The 21,874-nt window shown below is 40.3% G+C and overlaps 1 protein-coding gene across 16 annotated transcripts in view; it reads right to left on the reverse strand.

Moving 5' to 3' along the window:
* Positions 1-21,874, reverse strand: part of RAD52 (RAD52 homolog, DNA repair protein) — a 119,455-nt gene that overhangs the window by 27,999 nt on the left and 69,582 nt on the right. Inside the window, exons 1-3 of one of the 16 annotated variants that reach the window (XM_072799529.1) lie at positions 10,301-10,338; positions 9,713-9,747; positions 3,378-3,540 (exon numbers count right to left, since the gene is read on the reverse strand). The exons of 3 other annotated variants lie outside the window; for them this stretch is intronic. The gene's annotated coding sequence lies outside the window, so the exon portion shown is untranslated. Of the gene's footprint in view, positions 1-3,377; positions 3,541-7,446; positions 9,668-9,712; positions 9,748-10,069; positions 10,272-10,300; positions 10,457-21,874 lie in introns of those variants that run through there. 12 more of the 16 variants (XR_012017884.1, XM_072799527.1, XM_072799536.1 and 9 more) reach the window with 12 other exon arrangements.

Here is a 21,874-nt window from a genome sequence, read left to right on the forward strand (position 1 = left end):
GGTGGCTCAGTGGTTAAGCATCTGCCTTTGGTTCAGGTTGTGATCCTGAGGTACCGGAATCTAGTCCCACATCAGGCTCCCTGTGGGGAGCCTGCCTGTCTCTGCCTCTGCCTCTGTGTGTCTCTCATGAATAAATAAAAATCTTAAAAAAAAAAAAATGCAACTATAAATGCCAAAAAAAAAACACTTAAAAGAATGAAGCAGGGGTGCCTGGTTGGCTCAGTCGGTTAGGTGTCCAACTCTTGATCTCAACTCAGGTCTTGATCTCAGGGTCCTGAGTTTGAGCCCCAAAATGAGATCCACACTGGGTGTGAAGCCTACTTTAAAAAAAAAAGAATACAGCAGATCTGTCTCCAAGGGGTGGGACTGGGGTGGAGAACAATGTAGCAGGCATCTACTTTTTCCAAATAAAACTTTTAGCACTATTTCATTCTCCAAATATGTGCATGTATTATTTTAATAAAAATTAAAATAAAAAATTTAAAGAAAGACCTACTACATAAAGCAGAGGTCAGCAACTTTTTCTGTCAAGTGCCAGATGGTAAATATTTTAGGTTTTGCAGGCTACATGGTCTCTGTCACAACTATACAACCCTGGCATTTTAATGTGAAAGCAACCATAGATAATACATAAACAAATGGACATGGTTGTATCCCAATAAAATTTTATTACAAAAAGAGGTGGCAGATTCGGTCCACAAGCCATAGTGTGCCAATCACTGCTATAAAGCATGCTTTGAATATTACAGTCAAAATGCTGATCAATATCCAGCTCCACCCAACCAGGTATTTAAATTGGGCAATTGGGATCACTGGGTGGCGCAGCTGTTTGGCTCCTGCCTTTGGCCCAGGGCGCGATCCTGGAGACCGGGGATCGAATCCCACGTCGGGCTCCCGGTGCACGGAGCCTGCTTCTCCCTCTGCCTGTGTCTCTGCCTCTCCCTCTCTCTCTCTCTGTGACTATCATAAATAAATAAAATTAAATTAAAAAATAATAATAAAATAAAATAAATTGGGCAATTACTTAAACTTTCTGCACTCCAATTTCCTCATCTCTAAAGGGGAATATTAGTAAAATCAACCTCATAAATTTATCATATTAAAATGATGGGATGCCTGGGTGGCTCAGCGGTTGGGCGGCTGCCTTCGGTTCAGGTCGTGATCCCAGGATCTGGGATGGGGTCCCACCTTGGGCTCCCTGGGAGGAACCTGTTTCTCCCTCTGCCTGTGTCTCTGCCTCTCTCTCAGTCTGTGTCTCTCATGAATAAATAAATAAATCTTTAAAAAAAATTTTTTAAATAAATAAACAGACAAACAAACAAACAAATAAATAAATAAATAATGATGTGAGGGACACCTGGGTGGTTCAATGGCTGAGCAGCTGCCTTTGGCTCAGGTCATGATCCTGGGGTCCTGGGATGGACTCTCCCATCAGGCTCCCTGCGGAGAGCCTGCTTCTCCCTCTGCCTATGTCTCTGCCTCTCTCTGTGTCTCTCATAAATAAATAAATAAAATCTTAAAAAAAAAAAAAATGATGTGGGACACTTGGATGGCTCAGGAGGCCTGCTTCTCCCTCTGCCTATGTCTCTGCCTCTCTCTCATCTCTCACGAATAAATAAATTAAAAGAAAATGATGTGATAACAGTATCCAGTAAAAATCACCAATGGATACTAGAAAGTTGTGGAGGATATTTACAAAGTCTCAAATGAGCACTTGTCCACTTATTTGTTAAAATAAAGGGGTATACATTGGGAATATACCTAATACTACTGAGTTGTACACTTAAAAATGGTTGAAGTTGGGGCACCTGGGTGGCTGAATCAGTAAAGCATTGTCTGCCTTCAGGTCAGATCATGATCCCAGGTCCTGGGATGGAGCCCCACGTCAGGCTTCCTGCTTGGTGGGGATCCTGCTTCTCCTTCTCCTGTTACTTACCCTGATTGTGTTCTCTCTCTCTCTCTGTCAAATAAATAAAATCTTAAAAAAAAATAGTTGAAGTGGTTGAAATTTAAGTATGTATATTTTGCAACAATAAAAAAAAGAGGAAAAATAATACAATAAAGGTTTACATCTTTCATGCAAGATCTAATGCAGTCTGGTGGCTCTGCCCATCCTGTGGCTGTACATCTAAGATATGTGACCTCCAAGGTCACCACTACAGTGGGGAGAAAGTTGGAAAAGTCACACCAGTTCATAGCTGCCTTAGGCCAGAAGTGATATGCATCACTTCTGGTCACAGTTCACGGGACAGAACTTGTCACAAGGCCCCAGCTTAATTGCAATGGAGGTTAGAAAATGTAAGAAAGCATTTGGTGAGTGCTGTCTCTTTTATATCCATGTTCCCCACTCCAATGTAACCCCCTAGAAGACAGGAGATTCTTGATTCTTCTTGGCACCCAGTGAGTAGCATGGTACCTGGCTCATAGTAATGGGTCAGGGAGGAAAGTGGTGAGTGATTAAATGAATGAATGGATGGATGGATGAATGAAATACATAGCGTAGGATACTAAGTTTATTTTTTAATTATTTAAAAACTCATTTTATAAGGCAAGAGTTATATTTCTCACACTTAAAAAGCAACTTTCTACTTTTCTAAACAATATCTTAGAAGAGTCAACCTTTCATCACAGAAAAGGATAACTTCATCTCTGCCCTATAAAAAGTAAAACATGGAATCATTTTTTTTTTTTTTGCCAGTTACTACTTTGAAAAACAGCTATCTTCCTTTTAAAACTGTCCACGACCATTTTCCCATTATGAAATTAAAATATATTTACTGTAGAAAGCTTTAAACATTTATCAAAAAATATGGAAGTAAAATTTGGCTGGATCACCAACCGCAACAGGTACTCTTTTTTATTTTTATTTTTTTTTTAAGATTTTATTTATTTATTCATGAGAGACACAGAGAGAGGCAGAGACACAGGCGGAGGGAGAAGCAGGCTCCATGCAGGGAGCCCAATGTGGGACTCGATCCTGAGACTCCAGGATCACGCCCTGGGCCGAAGGCAGGGGCTAAAGCGCTGAGCCACCCAGGGATCCCCAGATAACTCTTTTTTAAAAAAAGATTGAGTTTATGTATGTATGTTTTATGTGTATATATGTATGAGCATATTTGCTAAACAAGAGTAGAATCCTAATTTAGCACGCATATCTTATGCAGCACCTCAAATCTTCTTGGCCTCGTCAGTCTCTGAGGCCCTTGACCACTTTTCTACCCCAGCTGCCATTATTAGGTCAACTAAATATGCATGAGTTGAGTGAATGCACAGAGGCACCACCACCGGTCCCTTACTTCCTAGTCATGCTAGATGCCTCTTGCTCCCACCCCTGGGTTCCCTCTTGCCTTGGAAGTATAAGAACCTGTAGGACCCACCTGAAGCCCATGCACAACCGGGAAGTCTGAGGGAGTTAATACACCATGAGGCAAACTTTTTACCAATGAGACACAGTAGCTTTAAAGGGTAAATTCTTCTCCTTTCTTCCTTTGGGTGGGTTGTCCTGGGATATAGTACTTCATACATGCTCCTGAGAAACAGCTTAAGGAGATCAAGCAGTTAGTTGTACTTGTCACCAAGGGGTGGCCAGATTTCTTACCCACTTTGTGAAATAACACTGAGCTGTGAGTCCCACATTGGCTTGAGTTCTCCAGTGAAATTAGGTTTGGTTGCCCACTAGTGTTAACTGGCTTGGCTATGCACCCTCTGTTGACTGCCTTTTCTTCCCCATCTCACTTCCCTCACCTCTACCAAGACATCCTGGGCTCTTCTCTCAGATAAGCTACTTAATGCTTGGAGAAAAATGTAGGGAGAGCAAAAAATACCCTAGCAATGGAGAAATCTAGCAGATGCTACCTTAATCAGGTAATTAAACATAATGTCATCAATAATATTCTCATCATAAGCTTCCTGATGGATATACTGAAAAGGTCACAACATCACTTAGGGAGTATTTCTACGAATTTAATTATGACTCTGATCAAGAGGAAACAGACAAGTTGAAACCTATAAGGGTTAGACTCAAATCGTATCAATGTCTCAAAAAATAAAGCAAAACAAAAAGGCTCGTGAACTCTTCTAGATCAAGAGACTAAAGATACACAACACACAACTACAACTACAGTGTGGTCCTTGAGAGGGTTTTAGATCAGGAAAAAAAAAGCTGTAAAGGCTAGTATGGGAACAAGGGGGGATTTTAATGATGGACTGAATATTATTCGATGGTATTGCATTGTTGTTAAGGTCCTATCACAGTTATATAAGAGAACAATCTTGTCACTAGGAGATACATGATGGAGTGAAGTGAACGGTCATGTTTTCTGCAACTTACTCTCAGATCATTCAACTAACAAAATATGTGTGTGGGTAAATGCAAAGAGGAGGAGAAGAAGATAAAGCAAAGTAACAAATTTATGAATCTTGGTGAAGGATATGCAGACATCCCTTGTGTAACTTTTCTGAAGGCTTCAAGTGTTTCAAAATAAAGTGTTAGGAAAGACTTCCTCCACAGCCACTTATGGCAGTTACATAAATCTAAATATCCCAATTCATCCAACGTAGATCAAAAAGAGGAACAAATATAATCACAAATACCCCATAACTACTAATATAACTAGAAAACTGAAAATACTACAGGCTTCAAATCGCCTGGAATTAGAAAAAACAAACATCAACTTCTGGTGGAGATAGCTCTCAAATGTTCATCCTAACTCTTCAAGGAGAGTAAGGTGGGACATAGAAGGGAAGAGAAATATGTAAAAGAGAGCAGAGGAGGATAGAGAGCCTAAAATGGAACTAAAATTGCTCCCAGGAAAAGCATACTCACACTAAGTATGAAGATACTGACAAAGAGTTCTGGCAGGTCAGAGCCATCCAGGAAAAAAGTATATATACAACTCAAGGAGGCAGTCTTGAAAAGTCAGTGTTTCTGGGGAAAAGAGGGCAAAAGGAATAAGAGGTGCCTTCGAAACTGTGCTGTAAAGGACAAAAAAGGCAGTATAGATCCTATAAGACAAGAGAAAATTTAAAAGTCAAAGGATATAGAACCATTTCCCCTTTTTTGGCTTTTTGCGTCTAATAAAGAAACCATACTCACTATACTTACAGAAGAGAAACTATTCTCAACCTAGGAAACTCATAAATTATCTATCAATCCTGTTCACAAAATGCAAAATTGAAGATAAAAAGTCAGTGAACTTGAAGATAGTTCAATAGAAATTATATAACCCGAAGAGGAAAAGACAGACTGAAAATAAGCAAAAGCCTCAGAATCCTGTAGAATAATATAAAAACAGCTAACACAAATACAACTGAAGGCACAAAAGAAGTTAAAGAAAATAGAAAAAAAAATTAATGACTTGAAATCTCCTAAATTGGGTGATAGGCATAAATTTACAGATTAAAGGTCAACAAACCTCAAGCAAGATAAATATAAAGAAAACCAATCACACCCAGACACACACTATAGGCAAACTGCTGAAAACAAAAATAAAGAGAAAATCTGGGAAGCTGTCAAAGAAAAATGGCCCATTATATATAAAATAACGATAAAAATGATGACTCCACCTTACAATAGAGTTAAAAAAGGCATACTTAGAAACAAATTTAACAAAAGATAGTATAAGACGTCCCCACTGAAAACCACAAACAGCACTAAAAGAAATTAGACCTAGTAAAAAAGATGTACCATGTTCATAAATTTCAAGAGTCAATACTATTAAGATGTTAATTTTTCCCAAATTAATCTAAAGATTAAATGTCATCTCAGTCATAATCTTAACAGACTTTTTATAGAAATTGATAAAATAAAAAAAAGAAATTGATAAAATGATTCTAATATTTATATGGAAAATGCAAAGAAACTAGACTGTCCAGATCAATCACGAAAAACAAGTTGAAGGACCTACACTATGTGACTTCCCGACTTACTCTACAGCTATCATAATTAAAACAGAAGTAACTAAAACTGACATAAGAATTTATTATTGGTGGGGTGCCTGGGTGGCTGAATCAGTTAGGTGACCGACTCTCAGTTTCAGCTCAGGTCGTGGTCTCTGGGTCATGGTCTTGGGGATGAGGTATCAACATCGGGCTCTGTGCTCACCAAAGGAGTCTGCTGGAGATCCTCTCTATCTCCTTCTGCCCCTCCCTCTACTCTTGCTCTCTCTCTGTCTCTCTCAAATAAATAAATAAATCTTTAATTAAAAAGAATTGATCAGTGGAACAGGAAAAAAAGCCTAGAAACCAACCACCATTTATACAGTCGTCTGAATGGCAATGTGAATTGCAAAGGTACAAATATAATGCAATGGCATTCTCAACAGATGATTCTGGATAACAGGATATCTATATGGAGAAAAAATTTTTAAATTTTCCACAAAATATTTTTTACACAATTCACAAAAACTAGAGATGGATCATAGGCCTAAAATAAAAGCTACAATTACAAATTTTCTAAAAGAAAATATAGAATTATATCTTCACATCCTAGAGGTGGTCAAGATTTCTTAGGACTCAGAAAGCAGTAATACAAGAAAAAAATGATAAATATGACTACATCAATATGTAATACTTTGCTTATTAAAGAGCACTCTATGAAAATGAATATGCAACACCAAAGGTGATACCCAGGATATAAAAAAGATTTAACTCCTACAACTCAATAAAGACAATCTAATTTTAAGTAGTCAAACATCTGAAGAGGCACTTAAAGGAAGATACACAAATGTCAAAAAGCACAGGAAAGTTCAACTTCATTAGTAATCAAGAACTTAAATTAAAACCGTAATGACATACCCTTCTAAACCCTCCAGAATGGCTAAAAATAAAGACTACAGCACCAAAATTTGGCAAGGACGTGAAGCAACTAGAATTCTCATACACCATTGGCTGGAAACAAACTGATAAAACTATTCAGTTGTAAGCACATGCTATCCTCCATGAAAAAATAATAATGACTAGAAGATAGCACAGCATAGAACCATAGCATAGGTTCAGAGGATAGAACAGCAGGCCACAGAGGATTATCCCCAGGCCTTGAACCCTAATGGCACTTTTTACACCCTGGAGATCAGTCCTTTGTGAGGTAGGTGTTGGTGCTTGCTTGCCTATTTGTTTTCTTAGAGAGCTGTCTTTGATGAGTTTTAAATTTGATGTAATCTCATTTTAAGTGGGTATTGCTTTCTAAATCTTGTCTAAGAAATCTCTGCACAAAAAAAAAAAAAAGAAAGAAAGAAAGAAAGAAATCTCTGCACACCCCCAGGTCATGAACATATTTTTATATTTTCTTCTAGAAGCCTTATGTTTTTTAATTTGTAAATAAAACTGATAATTTCCTTAGAAATTAAACATGCAACTGCCATATGACCCAAGAATTCTTCTAAGTATTTTCTCAGAGGAAAAAAAACATATGACCAAGAAAAGATTTGTAGAACAGGTGGCACCAACCTGGTTCAGTTGGTTAAGCTTCGACTCTTGATTTTGGCTCAGGCCATGATCTCAGGATTGTGATCAAGCCCCCCATTGGACTCTGCGCTGGGCATGGAGCCTGTTTAAGATTCTCTCTCTCCCTCTCCCTTTCTACCACCACCCTCTCTTACCAAAAAAAAAAAAAAATGTGGGATAGAAAGGGAAAGAGCCTGAACCAGAGCAGGGCTGTGAGCAAATGGATGAATTTGAGAGACATTAAGATAAACAAGACTGACAAAATTGTTTTTATTTTTATCCACTTCCTTTTCACATAAAGCATTTCTAATTATATGTGGAAGAAGGGAGGAGGAAGAAGAGGGAATGAGGCATGTTGCATATGGCAATTTTCCTCTTTCATCTGACCTTTCTTTTATCTTTGTTAAAGACAGCACAGGAGGGGATCCCTGGGTGGCTCAGCGGTTTGGCGCCTGCCTTTGGCCCAGGGCACGATCTTGGAGTCCCGGGATCTGAGTCCCACATCGGGCTCCCGGCATGGAGCCTGCTTCTCCCTCCTCCTGTGTCTCTGCCTCTCTCTCTCAATCTCTGTGTCTATCATGAATAAATAAATAAATAAATCTTTTTTTTTAAAAATTGAAAGAAAAAACAAAGCACAGGCAGGGCATGATTATGAAGAATAATATTGTCCACCTTAAAAAATATGAAACTTTAGTATGAGTCCAATGGAAATTTTAAGCTGAGAATGATGAGATTATACTGTCTCAAAAGGCTCTTTGTCAACAGAGAATAATTGATGGAGGGATCAGTTAGAAGTCTGTTACAACAGTCCAGAGAGAAAATGATAAAGAAATACCAAGGCCACGTGGAGGAAGAATGGACTCTGGATATATTACAGGGCAGAACTGAGAGACGTCAGTGCGGGCATGGATCTGATTGCAAGGATCAAAAACAGCAGGACAGCAAACTGAGTTCCTTTCTTTTCAAGTACATGCTGCTGTAACATTTGTGAAACTTCAGATGTCATGTCCTCTTTGAAGTGCTATGGAGCTTACACTCTAAATAGAATTAATCCTATGTTTCCCTAGCATTTTAGACACACATCAAAGCACATATTACACACCATAATCCACACCCAGCCATTCAAGAAGAGAAAGGCTGTTCCAAACTGCAAGATCACTAACAAAAAGTACAAAAATGAGAAAAATGTGACACTAAATATACCTAAAAGCACCATGAGTGTTGATTTAGGGGTTACAAAGAAATCTGTGAATAGGTACATTCTCAAAGCAGATTCCATGAATAATGACAATACACTACAGGTTTTTGTTTTGTTTTGTTTTCAATAAAACCTCTCCCACAGCTCTCTCAGCCACGTTTTCATACACTTATCTCCAGCTACACCCAGTTCATATCACAAGAGAAACAGGTCATGGCACACATAACGCAGCAGTACAACTATTTCTCTGCCGGTTATCACTACAATTAATGATCCAGGAGAGGACTTGAAAAAGACAAACTTCCCCAAAAGATACCAGACCTGAGGACACTAAAATATCTAAGCCAGTCTCAGAGTTAAATGCTGGCTTATAAGAAATTTCCCTTAAAAATGCGCCTGGGGGGGGGGGGGGGGCAACTGCCAGGGCTCAGGTCATGATCCGAGCAGGAGTCAGGCTGCCTGCTCCACCTGGGGAAGTCTGCTGCTGCTTCTCCCTCTCCCTCTGCCCTCCTCCTGCTCATTTTGTCTCTCAAATAAATAATTAAAATCTCTTTTTTAAAAAAATGTGGGATCCCTGGGTGGCGCAGCGGTTTAGCGCCTGCCTGTGGCCCAGGGCGCGATCCCGGAGACCCGGGATCGAGTCCCACGTCGGGCTCCCTGCATGGAGCCTGCTTCTCCCTCTGCCTGTGTCTCTGCCTCTTTCTCTCTCTCTCTGTGACTATCATAAATAAATAAAAAATTAAAATTAAAAAAATGTGTCTCAGACTGTGAGTTCTGTGAACAGATCTTAAAAGCTCTTCGAAGCCACAAGTAGAAACCACCCAAATGCCCCTACCATGGCTTGTTATTCTGCCATTAAAAGGAGTGAAGTACTGACAATGCTACAGCATGCATGAGCCTTGAAAACGTTATGCTCGGTGAAATAAGCCCAACACATAGAAACAAACACTGTAGGATTCCCCGTATGTGAAATATCTAGAATTAGTGAATTCAGAAACAAAAAGTAAATTAGTGGGGTGGGGACAGGGGCAAACGAGAAGTGCCTGCTAACCAGCTGTGGGTGATACAAACCTATGGGACTCGATAACGACGATGGCTGCACAACCCTGTGAATATACGAAAACCACCCAACTCTTCAATGGACGAATGTAATCGTACATGAATTGTATCTCGATTGAAAACAAACACCCCTATGAAGGCTAAATACGCGGCTACACGTGAATGTCTACTTCCTTTGAAACGGGTAACTGCTCCCCAACCACGGCCTTTCCGCCTGACCCCGCCTGGCTGCAGACACACACCCGAGCCCCCTCGGCCCCGCGCAGACGGCGCCCTGGAGGCCTGACGCCGGAGCGGCCGGAGCGGCCGGAGCGGCCGGAGCGCCAGGAGCGCCAGGAGCGCCAGGACCGCCGCTCGAGCACCGCGCACCTGCGCACCGACCCGGGGCTCCGCGTGGGGTCCAGGTCTCCTGCACCCGTCCCCCCTACCAAATCCTCGGGAGGCCCTGATCCCGAACCGCTACGCCCCGGACTCAGGGTCACTGTGCGGGGGCCCACACGACGAGCCCAACTCCCGCCGCCAGCGAGCCACTCGGAAGGCGCGGCCCGCGCCCCGCAGCCCCGCCTGGAACCACCCCCCTGGGCCTCCCTCCCCACTTACGCGCCTCGGGCAGCGCGCGGTGCACGCAGGGAGCTCGGTCTACACTAAGCACTTGGGGAAGGGAGTTTAGATAGAGCCGCGCAGGGGAGCCTGGGAAGGAAGGGGAAGAGAACCCTGGGAAGAAGGTCATAACCCAGAGCGGGCCAGGGACCGGCGGGAAGTACAGGAGGAGGAGCCGAAAATCAAGTCGGAAAGGGAGAAGGGCCGCCGCAAAGCAAATCGCCGAAAGCCGTAAAGCAAGCTGGCAGTGCGGCGGGGCCTTGGATCCGCCAAGGCCAGTCTTGCCGCGTCACTCCCTGGCTCCGTCTTCCCCGGCGCTCCTTCTGGCTCTGCGGCCGCTCAGGTCTCTGCTGCCCCCCGGCGGGCTGGGCGAGCTCAGGCGGGGCATTCTGGCGCATTCCTGAAAGGCCTAGTAAGCCCAATCCCCAGATGGAATGCGGCGTTGGGGCCGGGTAGGAACTTCCCAGAAACCATCCATGTAAGTCTTGAGAACAGTCATCCGAGTCCTTCCTAGATCCCACCCCAGACAGGCACTGCGAACCGAGGCAGAGGGACGTTCTTCCCCTCCGGCCCCGCCGTGGCCGCACGCACCCGCCCGTCAGCTGATGGCCTCTTCGATCAGCTGGACCCCAGGGAAGTGAGTGTGGCGACCTGGAGGAAGGGCGTTCCTTAGAATGGCCCTTGGAGACCCGGGATCCAATCCCACGTCGGGCTCCCGGCATGGAGCCTGCTTCTCCCTCTGCCTGTGTCTCTGCCTCTCTCTCTCTCTCTCTCTCTCTCTCTGTGTGTGTGACTATCATAAATAAAAATTAAAAAAAAAAAAAAGAATGGCCCTTGGAACGGTGACTTGCAACTGGGAGATGACTGCACATCCTATTAGCAGTATTAGCGTCCTATTAGTGATCAAAAAGAAGATTAAAATGTGTAGTCGTTCACAACCCTGTCTTAAGTGCTTTAAGAACTTCAACAAAATCATTCTCTTTCTCAAATTCATTGTTCCAAGACATCCTTTTAACCAGACAGCTTACTATCTGAGCAGTAATGCTCCAGAGCAAGTCATTTCCTGGAAGACTACTCACTCTTCCCGGGAACCCCGTGGGAAGCTGAGAATCAGACCCTATGCATGAACAATTTATTTGGTAAAGGCTCCTTTTCAAATCAAACAATAAAGGAATGGTTTACTTTTTAAATGATGCTGGGACCATTAGTTAACCATTCGAGTTAGATTCCTATCAAAATACATACTAAAATTACAATGGACTTCAAGAGTGAAATGTAAAACACAGGGATACACATAAAACAAAGCAAAAAATACACAGATGAGTACCCAACCTCAGAATGGAGAAGGACTTTCTCAGTATAAAAATGGGACATAAATTGTAAAAGAGGGACAAATGTAACAAGGTACATAAAACTTTTTAAACTTCTGGAAGTTGAAAATAAAATAAACTTTTTAAAAAGATTTTATTCATTTATTCATGAGAGACCTAGAGGCAGAGACACAGGCAGAGGGAGAAGTGGGCTCCGCGCTGCTAACCAGCTGCAAGACTCATCCAGAATCTCCGAATCACACCCTGAGCCTCACACCCTGAGCCTCACACCCTGAGCGAAAGGCTCAACCACTGAGCGCTCAAGCCTCCTGAAAATAAAATAAACTTTAGAAGTAAACAAGAAAAAAGGGGAATATCATGAATGGTAAAAAACATTATATAGGGGTGGCTCGGTTGGTTAAGTGTCTGCCTTCTGGTCAGATCATGATCCCAGGGTCCTGATATCAAACCCTGCTTTTGGCTCCCTCCTGGGGTGGAGTACTGTTTCTCCTTCTCCCTCTGCTGCTCCCCCTCCTGTGTTCACACTTTTTCTCTCTCTCTCTCTCTCAAATAAATAAATAAAATATTTTTTAAAAGAACTCATATATATAAAGTTCTAACATCTCAAGAATAACAGGCAAATGAAATGAGTAGATATTTCACAAAAGGGTGAATACAATAAATATGAGAAAAAGTTTAACTTTAGTAAAAATTTAGAAATCATGAATATTAAAGTAAGTATATAGGGATCCCTGGGTGGGTCAGTGGTTTAGCACCTGCCTTCTGCCCAAGGCGTGATCCTGGAGTCATGGAATCCAGTCCCACATCTGGCTGCCTGCATGGAGCCTGCTTCTCCCTCTGCCTGTGTCTCTGCCTCTCTCTCTCTCTCTCTCATGAATAAATAAATAAAATCTTTTAAAAATAATAAAAATAAGTATATAATTTCACTCATTTCCATTTTAAATTAGGAAATTAAAGTATTTCATAAACTATCACATGATTTACATTTTTTAAAGATTTTATTTATTTATTCATGAGAGACCCAGAGAGAGAGACAGAGACACAGACACAGAGGGAGAAGCAGGCTCCACTGCCTGCAGCCCGGGGTGTGATCCTGGAAACCCGGGATCGAGTCCCACGTTGGGCTCCCTGAGTGGAGCCTGCTTCTCCCTCTGCCTGTGTCTCTGCCTCTCTCTCTCCCTCTCTCTCTGTGTATCTCATGAATAAATAAAATAAAAATCTTAAAAAAACAAATATATATATATATATATATATATATATACACTCTGACCCAGAAATTCAACCTCCAGGACCTTGTCAACTAAAGAAAATATCAGGGATGTATACAAAGATACATCCCTGTATACAAAGATGTATACAAAGATACCCTAAAAATTACTGGAAACAAAATAAAATACCACATTATGGGATCTGTTCAATAATACCGCCATTAAAAAATCATGTTTAGAGAAATGTCCACTGACATGCAAAAATGTTCAAGATCATTTTCTGTGGAAGAAGCAGAGTCCAAAACTATCTAAATAAAACAGCTTGCCTACGTCTATTAGGATGGCTAATAGTGGAGAGGCCTAGGTGGCTCAGTGGTTGAGCATCTGCCTTTGGCTTAGGGCATGATCCCAGGGTCCTGAGGGAGTTCCTCATCAGGCTTCCCACAAGGAGCCTGCTTCTCCCTCTCCCTATATCTCTACCTCTCGCTCTGAGTCTTTCATAAATAATTAAATAAAATCTTTCAAAAAAAAAAAAAAGGGAAGAAGGAAGTAAATTCTGACACCTGGTACAATGTGGATAAAATTTAAGAACATTAGGCCAAGTGAAGTAAGGCCATCACAGAAAGACAAATACTGTACAATTCTGCTTATAGGAGATACTTAAAGTAGTCAAATTCATAAAGACCAAGAGTAGAAGAGTGTTACCAGGGCCTAAAGGAAGGGGAAATAGAGAGTTGTTATTTGCTGCACCTCGAGTTTCAGTTGTGCAAGAGGAAAAGAGTTCTGGAGATTGGCTGCACAACAGCCAATGTCAATGTACTTAATACTACTGAGCTGTACACTTAAAAATGGTTAAGCTGGCAAATTTTATATTATATGTATTTTAACACAAACATTTTTAAATTAGAGTACGTTTTTTGGGGTTTTTTTGTTTGTTTGTTTGTTTATTTTTTAGAGTAAGTTTTAAAAGCTTGCCTAGAATGAAGTAAATCAAGAGCTTCCATACCCTCATAAGTCTCCAATGAGGGGCACGTGGGTGACTGAGTCAGTTAAGTATCTGCCCTTGGCTCAGATTATGATCTCAGGGTCCTGGGATACAGCCCTGTGTTGGACTCCCTGCTCAGCCAGGAGTCTGTCTCTCCCTCTCCCTCTACTCCTCCCCCCTGCTCATGCCCATACACTCTCTCAAATAAATAAATAAAATCTTTTTTTAAGTCCCCAATAACTAATTAATAGTTCAATTTTTTTTAAGGATTTTATTCATTCATTCATTCAGAGAGAGCGAAGAGAGAGGCAGAGACACAGGCAGAAGGAGAAGCAGGCTCCATGCAGGAAGCCCGACGTGGGACTCCATCCCGGGTCCCCAGGATCACACTCCAGGCCGCAGGCAGCGCTAAACCGCTGCACCACCGGGGCTGCCCTTAATAGTTCATTCTTAAAGGGCAGTAAAGGATCCAAGGCATATCTTTGACATCAAAGCTATGAAAACAAATAAAAAAGTAACCCAGGAGACAAGGCAGACAGGAAAACATTTTTTCAAAGAAAACATAAATAATATTCTCAGGCAACAAGATATCGTATTCTATTCATGAATAATATGTTCTAATAAAAAGAAAAATACATTTTTAAAAAGCTCTTAGAAATTAAAAATATGATATCTAACATATCTAACAAACATCTCAGTAATAGGTTTGGAAGATAAAGCCAAGAAACTATCCCAGAGAGTTGATCAAAATGGTGGATAACAAAAGAGAAATAATAAGAAAATTAATATATCAGTCAAGGAAGTCCAATATCTGACAAATAACTATTCTGGAAAAAGAGAATAGCAAAACACTAGGAAGAAATTAACAAAGAAAAAACACACAAATAACTTTTAAGAACTGAAAGATAAAAATCTTCATATTGAAGGGACCCATACTACAGCTTGGTATGATTAATTTAAAAGAAGCTATGCTGAGAAATTTTAGATCATAAGAGGTGGTGGAAATATCTTAAATGAAAACATCCAAAATGAATACCTAAAAAGTATCATTACATACAGAGTATCCAGTTACATCAAAGGTATCAGGAATCAGGATGGCCTTGGGCTTCCCCAGCACAGCAATAGAAGCTAAAAGACACGAAAGCAATGCCTTCAAAACTCTGAGGGAAAACAATTTCCAACCTAGAATTCAATACCTAAACTATCAATAAAGTGAGAGTGAAAGTGGGTGGACAAATATGTCCTCAGAAAAAAAAAATTATATCGCCCACATTTTCTCAGAAGGTGAGAGAAATGTATCAAAATGTGAAACAAACTAAGGAAGAAGGGGGTGCCTGGGTGGCTCAGGCAGTTGAGGTTCCAACTCTTGGTCTCAGGTCAGGTCTTGATCTCTGGGACATGAGTTCAAGCCCTGCATTGGTCTCCATGCTGGGTGTGGAACCTACTAAAATCAAAAACAAAACAAAACCTAAGAAAAAGGAAGTCACAGGATTTAGGAACCAGGGAAACAGGATCCAACACAGAAGAAAGGCTGTGAAATTTCTGAGATGGTAAGAAGTAAAAATCTCAGGAAGGCTAGCTGTACAGCAGATTAGAGGCCCATCAATGCAGATGGAATGTCTACAGGATGGGGTGGGGGGATAGTGACAATAGACAACCTGACTTTTTTGACATGTGGAAAAAGTGAGAATAATGAGTCCTTCCCAGTTAAAACACAATAATAAAAGAGGGGTCTCTTGTTATAGCAGAAAGACAAAGGCTAACTGGCAAAAGTCAAATGCCAGAGTTGGAAAATTGTCATTTGGCATTCATCAGTAAAGATGGAAGCAGGCAAGCATCATCAATGGATGCTAAATCTAAGGGGAAATTTTGATGAGGAGTGGAATATTTGCATGACCCTAAATGATCTCCCCATAAACTTATAAGTTGCAAAGGAGGGGAAAAACAGTAAGGGTATAGTGGAGCAACTGGGCAAAATTTGACCAGGTGATCAAATTAACATTACCAATGAAGAGTAGCAGGACATTGTCTCCAGATGTGATATCCTGAGAAAGACACACCATCACTTGTGCAAGTGTTCTGTAAAGAATGCATAACCTCGATCTAATTGCAAAGCAACATCAGACAAATAAAATGAGCATTCAATTACAAGGAAAAGGGTATGTGTTAGGGGCAGGGGCATGAGGCACCACATTCTTCAAAACGTCAATGTCAGAAAAGATAAAGGCTATGAAAAGGTGCCAGAATAAAGGAGGCTAAAGAGATTTGACAACGAAGTGTAATACCTGACCCTATACTGGATCCTGTGCTGGACAGGGGAAATGCTATAAAGGACATTTTTGGCTCATTTGATAACATCGGAATATGGATGGTAGATAAAAATAAAATTCCTTTTTTAAAAGATTTTATTTATCAAAGAAAGAGAGAGAGCAAGCACAAGCGGGGAAGTGGGAGAGGGAGAAGCCAGGCTCGCCACCAAGCAGGGAGCCCAATGTGGGGCTAGATCCCAGGATCCTGGGATCATGACCAGAGCTGAAGGCAAATGCTTAACCAACTGAGCTATGCAGGCATCCCGATAGGATAAAATTCTTAAACTAATGTAAATTTATAAGTTTATATTGCTGACAATTGTGGTTATGTAGGAGAAAAATCCTTAGACTTGGGGAATACACACTGAAGCATTCAGGGGTAAGAGAGCCATGATGTATGTAACTCATCCTTACATTCTACATATATAGATACGGACAGATGACAAAGAAATGACAAAGCAGATGGAGTAAAATGTTAACTAGAAACTGTATCTGAGTGAAGGGTAGACAGGTATTTTTGTATGCTATTTTTATTTTTGTAACTTTTTTGAGTTTGCAACTATTTCTGAATAAATAAAATACTGTAAATGCAATATGATACTAATTTTGGATCATATATGTTGTATATGTATTCATTTCTTAATTTTTATTTTTAAAAATTTATTCATGAGAGACACAGAGACATAGACAGAGAGAGAAGCCAGCTCCCTGGGGGAGCCCGATGTGGAACTCGACCCCAGGACCCTTGGTCCCAGGACCCTGGGATCATGCCCTGAGCCAAAGGCAGATGCTCAATCACTGAGGCACCCAGGGGCCCTGTATTTGTTTTTAAAAAAAGACTAAAAGGAAACAACAGATTTTTCTGGTCAATAGGACAAGAGGTGATTTTATCTTTTTTTTTATATATATATAAACTTACACATTTCTGTTTCCCCTATCCCCAACAAAGAGAAAAAATATATTGCTTAAATGGCCGCTGAATTCTCTTTGTTTTTCTTGGTATATTCCTTCACCCCCACCTGCACCACTGCAGAGCAGATTGACATTCTGATACTTCCTCAAGTTGCCTCACAACAATCAAATTATTCATATTAATACGTCTGATGTGGGCAGCCCTGGTGGCTCAGTGGTTTAATACTGCCTTCAGCCCAGGGTGGGATCCTGGAGGCCTGGGATGGAGTCCCTGCATGGAGCCTGCTTCTCCCTCTGCCTGTGTCTCTGCCTCTCTCTCTCTCTTTCTCTCTCTGTGTGTGTGTGTGTGTCTCTCATGAATAAATAAATAAAATCTTAAAAAAAAAAAGACTGTTGATCTCAGAGTCATAAGTTTAACCCCCACATTGGACACAGAACCTACTTTAAATTAATTAATTAAAATACCTGGAGTTCCTCGAACACGCTCCTTCTAACATGTTCCATGATTTTAAAATTCTGCTTTATCCTGAGCATAATTCTTTTTTTATTTTTATCCTCTCCCCCGAGCATAATTCTTTGGGGTAGAGACGGGTTGAGTCATACCTCATAACAAGGACATTACTCCACAACCTTAGAGACTCTCCTGTGAGTTGTGCATTCTACTCTCTTCCACTACTGCTGATGGATTCTGTAACTGCCTCCAAGCAACACTTAAACCAGACATATGAAAAATAATCTTTCCTTCCTGAGTTGTCACCCCATCGTAAGGAAAACTGAATCTTTATGTTTCTAGGGCCAGAAAGAGGGGATGTGGAGAAGACAGAACAGCAATCTAGCATATTTTCCCGAGCTTACGGATCCTCCTAGCCCCTCAGTTCCTTCCCCCATTGCTTGACCCTACTAAGGTGATGGCAGAAGTAAACCTGATCCCTGGAATAACACCAGTGAAACTTTAGTAGATGAGTGGCTAACTATTGTGTGTTGAAAAGCAGCAGCCGGGCAGCCCAGGTGGCTCAGCGGTTTAGCGCTGCCTTTGGCTCAGCGCCTGATCCTGGAGACCCAGGATCGAGTCCTGCGTTGGGCTCCCTGCATGGGACCTGCTTCCCCGTCCGCCTGTGTCTCTGCCTCTCTCTCCGTGTGTCTCTCATGAATAAATAAATAAAATCTTTTAAGAAAGAAAGAAAAGCAGCAGCTGACAATCCTGGGAGAGACTTAATACATGGGTGTGGGGCTCAGCTGTAGAGTATACCCACTTAGTTCTTCATTTCCCATACATTCTACTACCTGTTTCTTAACAAGGAAATAAGAAGCTTTAGAACTCAAACTATCAGATATTATATGGAAATCTCCATCCTGCATTCTTTCAATGTTTTTCATTCCACAAAGTCCACCTTGGGCTGAATATCCAAACAAATGGTTCTGAGGTAGCACCAGTTAGGATCAGAACTACCCTGCCTCAGTGCAAAACATCTTTTCCCTGTTAATCTACTCCCTGGAAGAAGCTATTTTAGCTGGACTTGAGGCAGTGGCAGGCAAGGAAGTTTGGAGATGTACTGCTCTCTTCCTATCACTGAAGTATCAGTAAGTGTTTAAAATGAAACAAGTCTAGGGGTGCCTTGGTGGCTCAGTCAGTTGGGCCTATGGCTCTTGGTTTCAGCCCTGGTGGAGATATCAGGGTCATGGGATCAAGCCCCAGGTTGGGCTCTCTGCTTAGCGGGGAGTCTGCTTGAGATTCTCTCCGTTTCCCTCTGTCCCTGCTCTGGCTCATGATCTCTCTCTCTAAAATAAATAAATAAATCTTTTTTAAAAAATGAAGTGAGAGGCATCTGGGTGGCTCAGTGGCTGAGCATCTGCCTTCAGCTCAGGGCATGACTCTAGGGTCCTGGGATCAAGTCTCTCATCGAGCTCCCTGCAGGGAGCCTTCTTCTCCCTCTGCCTATGTCTCTGCCTCTCTCTGTGTCTCTCATGAATAAATAAATAAAATCTTAAAAAAGAAAATGCATCAGTATCAAACTTCTGCCCTTCTTGATTCACCCTTTGAGACCACAAAGAACAAGTTGAATGCCTCTATCATATGACAATATTTTCATTTTATTTTCCCAAATAATGAGGGGACTGGTTGTATTGCATTCATGCAACACGTATTTATTGAGCATTTATTATGTGCAAAATACCATGCAAGGAACTACAAAAAATACAAAGAGAATGAAAGACAGTACCTACTCTTAAGAACTTAACAATATAGTAGAGAAATAAGACATATACAGAAATAACTACAACACAGTTTTAATTTTTTTTTTTTACAACACAGTTTTAAAATGTTATATGATAAGAAGTTCAGATAATGGAATTTGAAGTGAATGAAGATGCTACTTCTAAAGAGTCAGCAGGAAGACTTCATAGAGGGAGCAGCGTGTGAACTGAGATTTAGTATCTGCCTGAACAAATATCAGAACTTAGGCTATAGAAAGATAGACATTATATCTAATGATATCTTAGGGATATTATTTGAAAGTTTGTTGAATTTTTAGAAATTGCTTTTTCTAAAGTAATTTCAGTAATTTGGGTTTTGTTTTTCTTTTTCTTCCTCTTGCCTGTATAGGTCTCTACCTCTACTCTTACCTATTCTTCCATTCTTCTATTCAGCACTACTTGAAATCAGCTTAAGGATCAGCCCACTTAATATTTTTCAAAATCTTCGAGAAAGTATGCTTTTTAAAAAGAATGAAATTGTAGATACAACCAACAGAGAAAATGTAGTGGTTCTGTCCTGATGAAATTGGTACAGGAACATGAAGCCCTGCGCTCTTAACCTTAAAGCGCCTCTGCAGAACAATCACTACCAACTCCCCATTCAAAGGTTGAATTTAAATGGCAAATAGTCAAGCAGCTGGCATTTGAACATCTGTCTTGACAGATTATTATAATATTTGCAAAAGTAAGTTATACATATAAGTGAATTAAGTTGTTATTTTGGAGGCATAGGACAATTATATTGTAGTCAAAAGACTGAAATTTGAGTCTTCTCCATTTATTATCCATCTTTCAAACTTCGGTTCTTATTTTCCTCACCTAAAAAATGGAAATGAAACAGAAAAACTCAGACTGAGAGACATTGTACAAAATAACTAGCCTGTACTCATAAAAATGCCAGGGTCATGAAAGATAAGAAAAACTGAGGACTTGAAGACTTGAGATAGGAAAACTGAATGAAATCTATGATTTCAAATGTTCTTTTTCTATGAATGGCAGTATGGAACAATTGTCAATATTTGAGTAATGTCTGTAAACTGGCTAAACGAATCATATTAATGTTAATTTCCTGATTTTGAAAATTATGTCGTGGTCATGTAAAAAATACTCTTGTTTCTAGAATATTCACATTGAAATATTTAGAGAGAAAGGGCTATAATTTTCAAACAATTCAGAAAAAAACGAACAGCTATAAAGCAAATGTGGTTAAATGTCAACAGTTGGAAAATCTGAAAGTGGAGTATATGCAAAATTTTTGTGCTATTGAAACTTTTCTTTAAGACTGTAATTATGTCAAAAAGAAATGCTTTTTACAATGAAAATAATACCTGCTTATGCACTTCATATAATTTTGAGAAAGATCAAATAAAATCTTTGATTTTTGATCTTTACAAAAGAGCTTTTTAAACTATAAGTCTCCCTACAAATGTAGAACATAATTATTGCTACTGAAAAGAGCTTTATAAGCTATAGGGCTCTCTACAAATGTAAAACAATTATTTTTATTGCATTTTTATAGCTTCTACAGAGAATAAGTCTAGTTCTGTATCCATTAACTCAATTATTGTTCCTCTGAGAGAAGATTTTTTAAAGTCAAAAGCGTTGCCCTTTGGTTTCATTATTTTAGAGGATCAGTGATCAACAGTAATTTTATTACCTCGTTTATTGCAAAAAAAATCTATATCCTGAGAAATTGTCTCTTCTGTATTTACTGCCTGAAACTAAATGTCCTCCAACGTCCCTTTCCAACACTGGAATTTCATGATTTAACAGAAGCAATTCAGAAAAGCTATCCATGGGAGGACTGGTGCTTGTATCATTCCATGGCTGGGCCACAATGCTATCTTTTTTTGACTCTATGTACTAATTGACTGAACTGTGGCAGGCTGGCACATAGTAGGTGCTCAGTGCATATATATATATATAAATGAACACTAAAAGGCAAAGGAAAGAGCTTCTGTAAATTTGATCTAGCCCATTTTTGTTCCCTATTTCTGACATATTTTTTCTTTTGCTTGACATATTAGTTAGAACCATAAGAAGTAGCCATTTTTATATGTCCAAAATGGTTGAATATCAGCAATTTCTTATCTTTTAAACCTATGGTTGGGCAGCCCAGGTGTCTCAGCCATTTAGCACCACCTGCAGCCAGGGTGTGATCCTGGAGACCTGGGATTGAGTCCCACATGGGGCTCCTTGCATGGAGCCTGCTTCTCCCTCTGCCTGTGTCTCTGCCTCTCTCTCTGTGTGTCTCTAATGAATAAATAAATAAAATCTTTAAAAAAAAAAAAAACCTATGGTTGAGCTAACCTATTACATATATATTAAGAGGTGTTCCTTATTTATTTATTCTGACACTAATAGATATGTAGTGTTGGATTATTCAGACTGCTTGCTTCCCTTCCCTTCCCTTCTGAATGACTACAGTCTGGTCTTTTCACAACTTATTAACAACTACAACCTATTTTGCTATAGCAGTTCTGGTAAAATACTAGGCAAATTAGGTTGAGATTATTGCCTTCAATGTAACCTGAGAATTCTTGTAGATTCTAGTTGTTCATGAAATAATCAGTTTC

This window comes from Canis lupus, chromosome 25 (assembly GCF_048164855.1).
Source record: "Canis lupus baileyi chromosome 25, mCanLup2.hap1, whole genome shotgun sequence".
Taxonomy (NCBI): Eukaryota; Metazoa; Chordata; class Mammalia; order Carnivora; family Canidae; genus Canis; species Canis lupus.